The 12,600-nt window shown below is 37.6% G+C and overlaps 1 pseudogene across 1 annotated transcript; it reads left to right on the top strand.

Annotated features, from left to right (window-relative positions):
• The first annotated feature begins 9,304 nt into the window (after positions 1-9,304).
• LOC306665156 (small ribosomal subunit protein eS24-like) lies at positions 9,305-9,770 on the top strand (annotated as a pseudogene). The gene has a single exon. The product of its transcript is annotated as a small ribosomal subunit protein eS24-like (transcript).
• The last annotated feature ends 2,830 nt before the right edge of the window (positions 9,771-12,600 follow it).

The raw sequence follows: 12,600 nt of genomic DNA, 5'->3' as shown, positions 1-12,600 counted from the left end.
CTTCATTAGTGTGGCTAAGAGTTTATAAATTTTGCTTACTTTTTCAAAGAATAAGATTTTTGTTTTGTCAATTTTGAATTGTTTCTTTTGTTTCAATTTCATTGATTTCAGCTCTGATTTTGATTATTTCCAGTCTTCTGCTGCTTTTGGTGTGATTTGTTCTTTTCCTAGGGCATTGAGCTGTAATGTTAGGTCATTTATTTGTTGCCCTTTTATCCTTTTAACATATGAGCTTCAGTGCAATAAATTTTCCTCAGCACTGCCTTCATAGGTTCCCAGAGATTTTGATATGTGGTACTGGTTTTCTCATTTGCTTATAAGTATTTTTTATTTCCTCCTTGATTTCCTTTTATCACTCAGTAGGATGCTATTTATTCTCCAGATGTTGGAATAGTTCTATTTTTTATTTTATCCATGATTTCTAGTTTCATTTCATTATGATATGATAAAATGTAGGGTAGAATTTCTATTTTTTTGTATTTGCTGAGAGTTGCTTTGTGGCATAACATATGGTATATTTTAGAGCAGGATCCATGTGCTGCTGAGAAGAAAGTGTATTTGCTCAGTGATGGATGAAATACTCTAAATATGTCCGATAAATCTAAATCATTGATTGTGTAATTTTATTCTATAGTTTCTTTGTTTAACTTTTGTTTGGAAGATCTATTCAGTGGTGAGAGAGGTGTGTTCAAGTCACCAGTATTATTGTGTTGTGGTCTATTTGATTCTCAAAATTGAGAAGGGTTTGTTTGAAGTTCATATAGGCACCATTGTTTGGGGCATTTGTATTTATGATTGTTATGTCTTGTTGGTGTATGATTCCCTTAAGCGATATTAAATGTCCTTCTTTATCCCTTCTAACTTTGGTTTGAAGTCCACTTTGTCTGATATGAGGATGGAAACCTATGCTTCTTTATGCAGTCCATGTGAGTGATATGTTTTTTCCCAAATTTTACCTTCAGTCTGTGGATGTCTTTTCCAAGGAGGTGAGTCTCTTGAAGACAGCTTATTGTTGGGTCCTTTTTAAAATCTGATCTGCCAGTCTATGTCTTTTGATTGATGAGTTTAGGCCATTAACATTCAGGGTTATTATTGAGATATGATTTGTACTCCCAGTCATTTTGGTTATTTTTGGTTTTTAACTTGACTTAGTTTCTCCTTTGATTGACTTTCCTTTAATGTAGTTCCTCCCTTTGCTGATTTTCCTTTTTTTAAAAATTTCCTCCTCATGGAATATTTTGCTGAGGATGTTCTGCAGTGCAGGCTTTCTAGTTGTGAATTCTTTCAGCTTTTTTTTTTTTATCATGGAAGGGTTTTTATTTCATCTTCAAACCTGAAGATTAATTTTGCTGAATATAAAATTCTTGTTTGGCATTCACTTGTTTTCAGAGCTTGATATATGTTATTCCAGGATCTCCTGGTTTTGAGGTTCTGGGTTGAGAAATCAGCTGAGATCTGAATTGGTTTCCCCCTACTGGTAATTTGACTTTTTTCTCTCACAACCTTTAAAATTCTATCCTTATTCTATATGTTAGTCATTCTCATTATAACATGCCTTGGTGTGGATCTGCTGTAATTGTGTACTTTTGTGCCCTGTAAGCCTCTTGTACTTGATTTTCCATTTCATTCTTTAGATATGGGAAGTTTTCTGATATTGTGTCATTTAAAAGATTGTGCATTCCTTTGGTTTGTATCTCCATGCCTTCATTTGTTCCAATAAATCTTAAATTTGGTCTTCTCGTGTTATCCCATATTTCTTGAAAGTTCTGTTCATGGTTTCTTACCATCTTCTTTGTGTGATCAACTTTATTTTCAAGAGTATATATTTTGTCTTCATTGTCTGAGATTCTGTCTTCCAAGTGGTCTAGTCTGTTGGTGAAAATTTTCATTGAATTTTAATTTGGCTTATTGTTTCCTTTATTTCAAGGATTTCTGCTTGATTCCTTTTTATAATTTCTGCCTCTTTATTGAAGTGATCTTTCACTTCCTGTATTTTCTCTTCAATACCATACTTTATTTCAAAGATCAATCTATGCATTTTCTAAACTCCATTTCTGACATTTCTTCTACTGTGTTGTCTATGGATTCTATTTTTGGAACATCTTGGTTTGTTTGAGGCACTTTGTTGCCTTGTTTTTTCATGTTGTGTGTCTTCTCATCTAGTGGAACAGAGTTGAGACAGTATGATTCTACCTGTATTATTCTAGTGTCCGTGAAGTCTTCCAGTACCCCACCTTTAAGGGGGAGACCAATATTAACAGCACCCAGTGCAAAAGATATACCAACTTAAACCAAATGAAACCTCTTAAGGCATTTACAGTTTTGTCACAATAGACATAAATGAAGTGCTCAATTATTGTTAATATAAACAGAAAGTTTGCTAAAAGAGTTTACCATTTTAAATGATGAACGGTGAGTGAAGAGAAATAGTGTAAGATGTGATGATTATAAGGAAGAGGGAGAACAGATAGAAGCAAAAATTTATAGTAAGAGTGAAGGAGGAATTAATGGAGGATGGCTGTTAGTATGAGAGAAGTGAGAAACAATCTAGGGAAACAGGTGAGGGGAAAAAATGTAGTTTTTTTGAAAAATAAAAATATAGGAATACACATACTATTCAAATATCCATTCCTCAATAAACTGATATATGAAAAATATTTGAATTTAAAGATGGTAGAGGTATGAGACAGAGGGTGAAAAAAAAAATAAGAGGGAAGTCTCCATGGTAAATTGAATGATTGCATCTTTTGAATTCCAAAAATGATCTCAACTTCCTTTCTCCATCAATGTGTGGGACTATCTTAAGTTTGATATTAGCTCCAGTCCAGTGGGTACCAGACTATTTGCGTGGGTGGGCCAATGGTAAGATGCCCTTGCAGCTCTGTCTTCCCATCTGTTGTAGCTGGCCCCTTCCATCCCTGCTTCAGGACTCACTGAGCTGGAGAGAAGCCAGTTTTCTCCAGTTTCATCAAACTGTTCTCTCCCCTGGGGAACTACCCCTAGTCTCTGGCTTTCCACAGACTTGCCAGACCCAGACTGGCTCACATAGACCCAAATGCAATCTGATGGACCTGGGATTCAGCTTCCCCAGACCCTGTCTTGCTGCATTCCCAAGATCTCAATGCCCTTTCAACTTGCAGAGAGACCACCAGGCATGGACTCACACAAAGGAGTGACCCTACAAAGAGGCAATGATATGGCAGCCACTACCACACCAAGCAGAAAGACCTCAGGTGCAACCAGACCTGCAGATACCCCAATGTATCTCCAGGCCCTGGACCGAGTCCCCAGACCAAGGTGGCCATGACCAGAGATGGCTATAGCAGCAAACCTACAGACCCTGGTTTTTGCCCCAAAATGGTGGAAGTCACATGTAACCAAACCTGTGGGCACTGTGACAATGGCTTCCAGACCAAAGTGGGCAGCAGCTGATCTGCTGGAGGTCTGTGGGCATTCTGCAGCCTAACAGTGGACAGTCAGCTAGTGGGTGTTGGGCAGTGGGCAATGGTTAGGTGAAATGCGGTCAAACAGGTAAATGGCTGATGATAGGCAGCAGTTAGTGAGTGATCTGCACTCCAAAAGTAGGGGAGATGCTGGCAGATGGCGGGTCATTGCAGTGGACAAAGGGGATTGGTGAGCAGCAATGACTGTTTCATAGAGAAACAGTGTTTCCTCTGCTTGAATCCTGAGTTACAGAGTGACAAGGAATGCAGCCTCCCTCTAGTCTACTATGTTGGATATCTATCTGTACTATTCTTGAAAGCACCTTTCCTACTTGTCCCTGCCAAGAGCCTTGGTGTTAGTGCCTCTGTTTTGATTCCCTGTCCTGTATGGGAAAGTAAATTGAAGTAAGCAAAGAGTGGGCTAGCAGCTCAGCTGCACCTCCTGCCAAGGCTCAGATCTTACCTTTACAACTGTCTTACCAAGCCCATCCATAAGAATGTGCTTGCTTAGCCAGAATGCCTGTAATCCCAGTTGTTTGGGAGCCCGAAGCAAGAGGATCACAAGTTCAAAGTCAGCCTCAGCAAAAGCGAGGTGCTAAGCAACTCAGTGAGACCCTGTCTCTAAATAAACTACAAAACAGTACTTGGGAGGTAGTTCAGTGTTCAAATGTCCCTGAGTTCAATCCCAGGTTCCCACCCCCCCCCCAAAAAAAAAAAAAAGGAAAAGAAGAAAAAAAAAGAATGTGCTTGCTTGCTGAGGACACATTGGAGAAGTACAGTGAGGAAGACTAATTGTCTACTGCTCCCTGAGTCCAATTTGGGACTACCACACATGAATCAGAGATAATCTCTTGAGACTTCTGGAATCCTGGAGAATGAAATAATAATAGCAGCAAGAAAAACAAATTGATACAAGGCATTATCTGGGCTCTGTGCCCTCAAACACATAATTGATTCACAGATAGTCTGTTTTGGTCATTGTTACCAGCCATGAAAAATAATCACAATTATTTACTCACTTTAAAGGATGAAATTCCCATTCAAAATTCCAAAATTAAAGTAAAGCAGCTATTATAATAGTGTGTGACTGGATATCACTGGATTTGGCTATCTTTTATCTGATATTTATAGAAGCATGCAGAGTAATGGAAATTGATTCATATCTAAAATATGATATGCAATCATATAGTAGTTAATATTATTATCAATTCAACTTTCTCATAAGAAATTATGAAAATAAAGGATATGGTGTATAGTTTTCTAAGAAATTGAGCATAGAATATCCATATGCATGTGGAAATTTATCAGGAAATGAGAGATTAGGATAGAGTGCAGATGAATCTATAGATAATTGTGAGGATATTGGTCATTAAAATACATGAATGTGATGTTTTTAGACTGGGTGTGTCAGTCCAGATCTTGAAAATCCTGCCACTTTGAGCCTATTTGAAGCTGTTCACATCCTTCTCACAATTCAAAATACTTTCTGTGGACTCATGCTGCCATATTGTTCACAGGTATTCATGTGTCTCATAATAGTTTCATTCCCTGAGTTTATATCATGTTCAAAATTTACCTCATGTTCACTTTCTTCAAATTCAACTTCTGTAAGAAAGTAAATAAAAGTAAGGGATGTGATTCTTCCTGGGTGTTCATGTGCATTTCCCTATCAACAAGTGTACAGCAAAATCTGATATGTGGGACATTTACTGAACATGTAAGTTCTCCACCTGCATGAAAAATAAAATGGTTCCAATGCTTAACTTTTTTTGGATATTTTATTTGTTTGGTTTTTTTTAGATTTGCATTACAGTAGTGTGTATTTTGAGATATTTTATATACATGGAGTATAGCTTATTCTAATTAGGATACCATTATTTTGGTTGTACATGATGTGAAGTTTTACTGGTCATTTATTCATATGTGAGCATAGAATAACTACTAAAATTTAAATGCAAAGAAATATTTATTATGTAAATGCATGTTATGTATGATGGTATTTGCACAATGTGTCATTTGTAAATGGAGCAGAGACTGCGAGCTATCTCCTTTTGACCTGAGCATACTATTAATATTATATTTATTGAACTCTCTTATACATAACTATGATGATGTGATTCAGTTTTCTACACTGGTAAATGTGTAAAAGTGACATTTGACACTGCCAGGCATGACTGCATAATTATCTGTACTCTCTATGAGTTTTGCTTTTCCTGCTGACTGGATTGTTGTTAATGCAGAGTTGCCTAGAAAGATCTATATTGACAATGATAAGATTTTCTTTCATCTCAGTTCATGAATCATGAATTATGCCATAGAAGACACTTGTCATTTCCACCTGCACCTGGTCTCTGAATTGTTACTTATTTAAGAGTGAGATTCCTCATGATAGTTACTATTGATTTGTCTGCTATGTTTTCTTTTCTTTCTTTTTTTTTAAGAGGCACATAAGCTGAATTGGTATATAAGTGGACAATTATGGTAAATATAAATGTATCTTTCCCTGCTTTATTTTTGTATTTGATGTGTGTGTCATATGGATACAAATGGATTTAAATAGGTGTGTGTACTTTACATGTCTCGGATAATGATTAAAAATTATTGAATATGTATTGATTGTAAAGAAAGGGGAATTAAGACAACTTCACTCTCCTGCTCTCTTCATGGAAACATCGGAAATTGCATGAGCCCCAAACTTTGTTGGAAATAACAGATTATCCTCAGCAATTTTTGTTGGGAATATCAGATCATCCTCAGAAATATAAGCTATGACTTGGAATGTTGGGGTTGTCTCCAGTCTGTTCAACATGTAAAAATGCTCCATCTAGCACCACTGAACCATGCTTCTGTCTCACAAGAGTGATTCGTTTACTGTTAATCTCCATGTTGACAACCATGATCTCGCTTCCCATAAAGAGCCAAATCTGTTCTATTCACTTTAGCCATCATTGAAAAGCAGTATTCGTGTGTGCTTTTTGTGTATCCTTTCTTTGTTACCTTGCACAATGGAGACCCATACTTTCCATCTTACAAAACAATGAGCTTTTACTCCTCAGTGAATAAACTCTATGTGGTTTATATTCATCGATGTACAACCAGTTTAAAAGTGTAAAATTTTATAGAAGCCAATGTCATCATTAAAAGGGAAAAAGGAACATTAGAAAATGTATATCATATATACGTATCTCTAAGGAAAGAAAATGTAATTTTTTAAGGAAAATTAACCTAAACACACCACTATGTCTGTTGCATTTAGTGACTGAGGGTAGGTGGTCTGAGTCCACGGCCACAGAGATAAGAACTGGATAAATCTTTTCTACTGTCAGACAACCTGGGTCCTCAGAAAGACCTCAGGAATTGAACAGAAACACCCCTTTCTTTTTTCTTTCCTCATTTGGTAACTTCTCTTGCTCTTTTTCTCTATCTCTTTTCCCCTTGTCTGCTTCTAACTGGAACTTCTCTTTTCTCACAATTTAACAAGCAGTTCCTGGTAAACTTAAGCCCAGAGTATATATTGATGCATAGTCCCTGAATTCTTAGCAAGCTGGGGGATGGATGGTTTTCCAGAAGTTTTGCTTTTACTTCATAGTCAAAGACTTTGGAGGTTTACTGTGAAGTTCAGTTCTCAAAGAGTTAGTTGACGATAATTAGGAATAAAATTTGCATATTCAAAAACAATAATAAACAAGGAGCGGCTTCTGTTCACTAAATCACTCTCCTGAGCAGTGCCAAGTGTAAAGGTTAATTGGGGTTCAGCTACAAAGGTTTAGGGGAGAGCAATAAAGAGGCAAGCATACAGGATGGTGAACAGCAAGAAGTGTCTCCCATGGGAAAGCCAGTTCAGGCTTATTATCTATTCCAGGGTCATATCAAATTACATTAGGTTACATAGTGCAGTTACCTTTGCACATGTGCAGATCATATAACTTGCTTGCTTCTCAGAGTCTACTAGTACCAAATATTATTATAATAACACAATGTCTCCAGGTTTCAAGGACAGAGGAGTTGCAGAACATTTCTAAGCCATTCAAACAGGAGGCCTATTGTCCGAGAAGTTTGCTCAACTCAAAGACATCACTGCTCTGTACATTGACTGACCTGAAATCCTTAAAAATCCCTTTTTTTATGTATATGACCTTTTGAGTAGACATGACTTTTCTTTTCCTTAAGGAAGGAGGAGGGAGAAAGCAAGGCAGGCATTGGCAAAAACAAGCACAGCATAATAAGACCAAACTTGAATGTATATTACACCAGTATAAGAATCAATTACTCCAGGAATTATAAACTTTCTTTCTTTAGCACTGTGGGAGCAGGGCAAAATTAAACCAAAGGTATCTTTGGGTAGAGGTCCTTGAATTTGGGTAGCAAATAAACTTCCCCAGGAAGACATATTTGAGCATCCTCAGTAATCAAATCTACTCCTTTGCTCCCTCTAGTGGCATGAAAGGATTTGTGGAAGGAACTTTTGTTTGAACTGGAAACATTTGTGGAGACATATGTGTCTGCAGGTGAAAAGTGTTCCTCCTCCTTTGGCCCTGGGTCAGGAGGTGACTGGTAATTGGGTTTCCCAACATGTCTTAGATCTTCATCGATTAGCCCAATGAAATCCTTTATGACACATTGGACAGTTCTGATTGGGCCATATTTGTGCCCCCCCCCCACCTTTTTTTTTTTTTTAACCTTACAATCCTTTGGAAGATGGTCAGGTTTTTTGCAATTGTAACAAAGTTTATCAGGGGGCAAAAAACAGCAGCCATTAAAGTCACTTTATGAATTTCAGTTCCAACATTATGACATGCCTTTATTAAATCGGAAAGTGTAGTGTCCACTTTATGATAGATTTCATTACTTTCTTACAATCTTGGTAAGCATTTTCATAAGCCAGTTGCTTGGTTAGAATATTGGCAGCCTCCAAGTTGTCTATTCGTCTTTCAATAGCTTTAGTCAATCAGTAAAAAAAAAATATTAATGAAAGGCTCCCCTGAGGCTTCCTGAATTATAGCAAAGGACTTGGAAGGACCCCGAGTGTCTGGGATCCTCCTCCATGCTTTACAAACTAAGGTTCTAATCTGGGCAATGGCAGCTACAGGCAAATGAGCTTGTTGTTGTAATATCCCTCTCTGATCCATGCAAAACTAGTCATCATAATCAATATTAACATTTCCTTGAGTATTACACTCAGCCTGAACACGGGCTAAATCAGAGTATTCTTGTAAAAACACTATTTTGGGCAAGAGAAATAACATTTTCACCAATGCTTTCCGAACATTGGGAATGATGGCATAACCCATTCTCAGTCCCTCTATCATAGTAAGAGTGAAATTACTATTGATTCCACTCTCCAGCACTGTCCTTCCTAATTCTTTAAACACAGCAAAAGGCAATTGTTCATATTCTGGTTGATTAGAATTATTTAATCTAATGAGGCAGACAGCCAAGGTCTGAGTTTCTCCCTCTGCAGCTGCCTGCCTGAGACATTCCAATAAAGGAGACTGGACAGTGGGGGAGGTAGAGGAGGGGCAGGAGAGGAATGCCAGGAGAGGGCTGAGAAAAAACTTCAGAGACTACCGGAGATGTTTGCAGCTCTGTCTAGCCTATTTTTGAGATAGCATCTCAGCACAAGTACTAAGCAATTCTTTACCTATATCTTCCTCATCTTTGGGTCTTAGGGACCCAATCTCTGGATACCATAGACAGCAAGAATTTATTTCAGACAGCAAAGCAGCAAGATCAGCATTACTTCCAGTATGTTTAACCTTACGAGGCAAATAAGAAAATTCAGTCTGGATGCGCATAGATATGATTGGCCGGCAGAAAGTGGTTCTCTTTTCCTCCCTAGTTTCTGAGGCTCTACCGCCATCATGAATGACACAGTAACTATCCGGACCAAGAAGTTCATGACCAACTGACTACTTCAGAGGAAGCAAATGGTCATTGATGTTCTTCACCCTAGGAAAGCAACAGGACCTAAGACAGAAATTCGAGAAAAATTAGTCAAAATGTACAAGACCACACCAGATGTCATCTTTGTGTTTGGATTCAGAACCCATTTTGGAGGTGGCAAGACAACTGGCTCTGGCATGATCTATGAGTCATTGGATTATGCAAAGAAAAATAAACCCAAACATAGACTGGCAAGACATGGCCTGTATGAAAAGAAAAAGACCTCGAGAAAACAGCGAAAGGAATGGAAGAACAGAATGAAGAAAGTCAGGGGGACTGCAAAGGTCAATGTTGGTGCTGGCAAAAAGAGAGCTAGAGATTGGATAACAGCCAAAGGAGTAAAGATTCTGCAGTGACATTATCTGTGGTGATTATGAGACTTTTTCATAAGGATTAATAAATTGTAAAAACTTTAAAAAAAAAAAAAAAGAAAGTTAGTTCAGTCTGATGACGTTGAGCATCAGACTGGAAATTCCCCATAGCTTACCAGTGGGATTTGTACAGTTGATGAGAGATGTGCAATCAAAGGCTGTTCCAGGTAGTAAACTATCCCCTTCTCCTGTCAACACGTCCAGAATGGTTCCTGCTCAGGGTACCAGCCATAAAGGTTAATTGGGGTCCACCTATAAGGGTTAAGGGGAGAGCAATAAAGAGGCAAGCACACAGGATGATGAACAGCAAGAAGTGGCTTCCATGGGAAAGCCAGTTCAGTTTTATTATCTATTCCAGGGTCATATTAAATTACATTAGGTTACATAGTGCAGTTAGCTTTGCTCTTGTGCAGATCATATAACTTACTTGCTTCTCAGAGTCCATTAGTACCAAATGTTATTATAATAAGACAAAGTATCTAGGTCTCAAAGGACAGAGGAGTTGCAGTGCATTGCTAAGCCATTCAAAACAGGAGGCCTATTGTCTGAGGAGTTTGCTCAACTCAAGGACATTGCTCCTCTGTACATTGGCCTGAAATCCCTACAGCCAAGTGCAACATAAGAGTCATTTTGAGACCAGTTATCACTAAGGCCTCAGTATTGTATTTTGATCTATCAATAACATCAGCAAACTCTAGAGACCCAGCCAATGTACACAGTACTGAATAATTGCTAAAGCCCATCACCTCTGGGGATACATTTTATACAATGGAATACTATAAGTAAGTTGAACTTTCAAACTTTGCACTTAATACCAAAATTAGAGAGATGATATGGATTAAACAACAGAAATTCTTCTGTGTGTCTAGAGATGCTGAATTACTCATTCTCCCCAATGGTGAGGATATGGCAGTACCAGAGAGGGTCATACTCAGAACCACTAGCTTGACCATGATATTCAGCAAAGGAAGAGTTGATTTTAGAAGTGTCTTATATGAGTATGGTAAAGGACCAGGACAAGCATTAAATTCAAAGGTACTCAAAAACAAGACAAACAAGCATAGAAATTGTGATTAGGAATGAAAATGTAAATTTTCAAATTTTACAAATAAAAATAGTAACATCATGAAATTGGGAGAGAGGCAAGGATAAAATGTGTTAATTTCTTAATATCACATTTCAGATTAAATATGTACTGAGAATGAAATTTAACACTATGCCTATCTCAGTATTGTAAGTCTCTATTTTTAACTACAGGGGAGATTTTAAGTATTAATGAACTACTGTGTATGAAATATTTGAAGTTCAACAACACTCTTAGACTCAGTCTCATTTTACTGACATATTCATAACTTGTCTACTGTGAATTGTGTGGGTCTAAACATTGGTATCCTGTATTGCTATAGTATGCTGAGTTTAATTCTGAATAAATAGTAAGAAGTATAGGTTTTCTACTGGTTCCATACTTAGTATTTAGGAAAGCTCTATGCCATTTTACACAATGGGCAATCATTTTTTCAAAATATATTGAATGATATTATAATCATTAATACACTTGTCTGCATTTCTCAGATAAAAATTTCCTAAAGGGCAAAATACATGTTTTAATATTGATATTATTGATATTAACTTCATACCAGACATATCACCTGGAAAATACCATATAATTAGCAAATATTTTAATCAAGTGATACACACACATAAAAATATTAAAATAAATTACAATAGCTTTAATCCAAGTACATCACTCTGAAGTAAATATTTAAAAGGGGCAGAGTGACACACAGTGACAGGTTTCAGCAGTTACATATGATTGCCAGATGTTGCATTTTTGTTTAAGTAGCTGGATTCATATGTTACCTAACACTATGTTTTGCTTACATGTGTAAATATTTTGTATTACCTTCAACCTAGTTAGGAAGAAAGACATGAAACCAGTGGAACACAAACCATACACAGTTGAAGTATGTCACCTGTGTAGAGGTCTGTAAGGCAATAATAATAGTGAAAGCATTGCATTCATTAATAGTTTTATGTTGGAAAAGGGCAGGAGGAATTTGCTATGTAATGCTAATAGAGTATGGGAACAATGCCTGGAAGGAAGAGATGGTTGTGTGAGGGAAGTAGTAAAAGGAGGGAGAAATGGAGCAATACATAGTAGGAAGGAGTATAACATGAAAGTGTGTGCTTGAGTCTATTCCATGTGAGAGGAAGTTTCTGATCAAATTTCCCTACATATTTGATACTGTCTACTGATTCACCCTCAGCTGGCCCGTTGTCATGTGGAGGTCTGTGCCGAGGAAGTTTGTCCTATTCTTGAAGTCCCATCCCCTTTGCCAAGATGCCTTGGTGTTAATGCCTCTTCCCTATTCTGTCCTATATTTGAAAAGAGAGGAAAGTGAGCAAGGTTTTGACTACCAGCTCAGCTGTATTTCCTGGCCATGTCCACATCCCATATTTTCAACTTCCTTACCATGCCCATCAATAAAAATGAACTTTGCTTATTTTTGAAGGCACTGTTTAGTTTTGCATACAGGCCTTGGTTTTAGTCCCTCTGCCCTGAATCCCTATCCTGTATTTGAAAGGAGAGTGAAGTGAGTGAGTGGCTAGCAGCTCGGGTGCAACTCCTGTCCAAGCTCAGATCCCACATTTGTCCACACCTTATCATGCTCATCAATAAAAACAACTTGTGTGCTGAGAACACACACAAGTACACTGAGGTCGGGGAATTTTCTCCTGACGCCTGAGGTCAAGCTTTGTTTATCATTCATTGATCAGAAGCAACCTCTTGAGACTTCTGGAATTGTGCAGAAAGAAACAACAACAACAACACAGGAACAACA

This window comes from Sciurus vulgaris (genome assembly GCF_902686455.1).
Source record: "Sciurus vulgaris genome assembly, chromosome: 7".
Classification (NCBI taxonomy): Eukaryota; Metazoa; Chordata; class Mammalia; order Rodentia; family Sciuridae; genus Sciurus; species Sciurus vulgaris.
The sequence above is the reverse complement of the archived record's forward strand: the minus strand, read 5'-3'. Positions and strand labels throughout refer to the sequence as shown.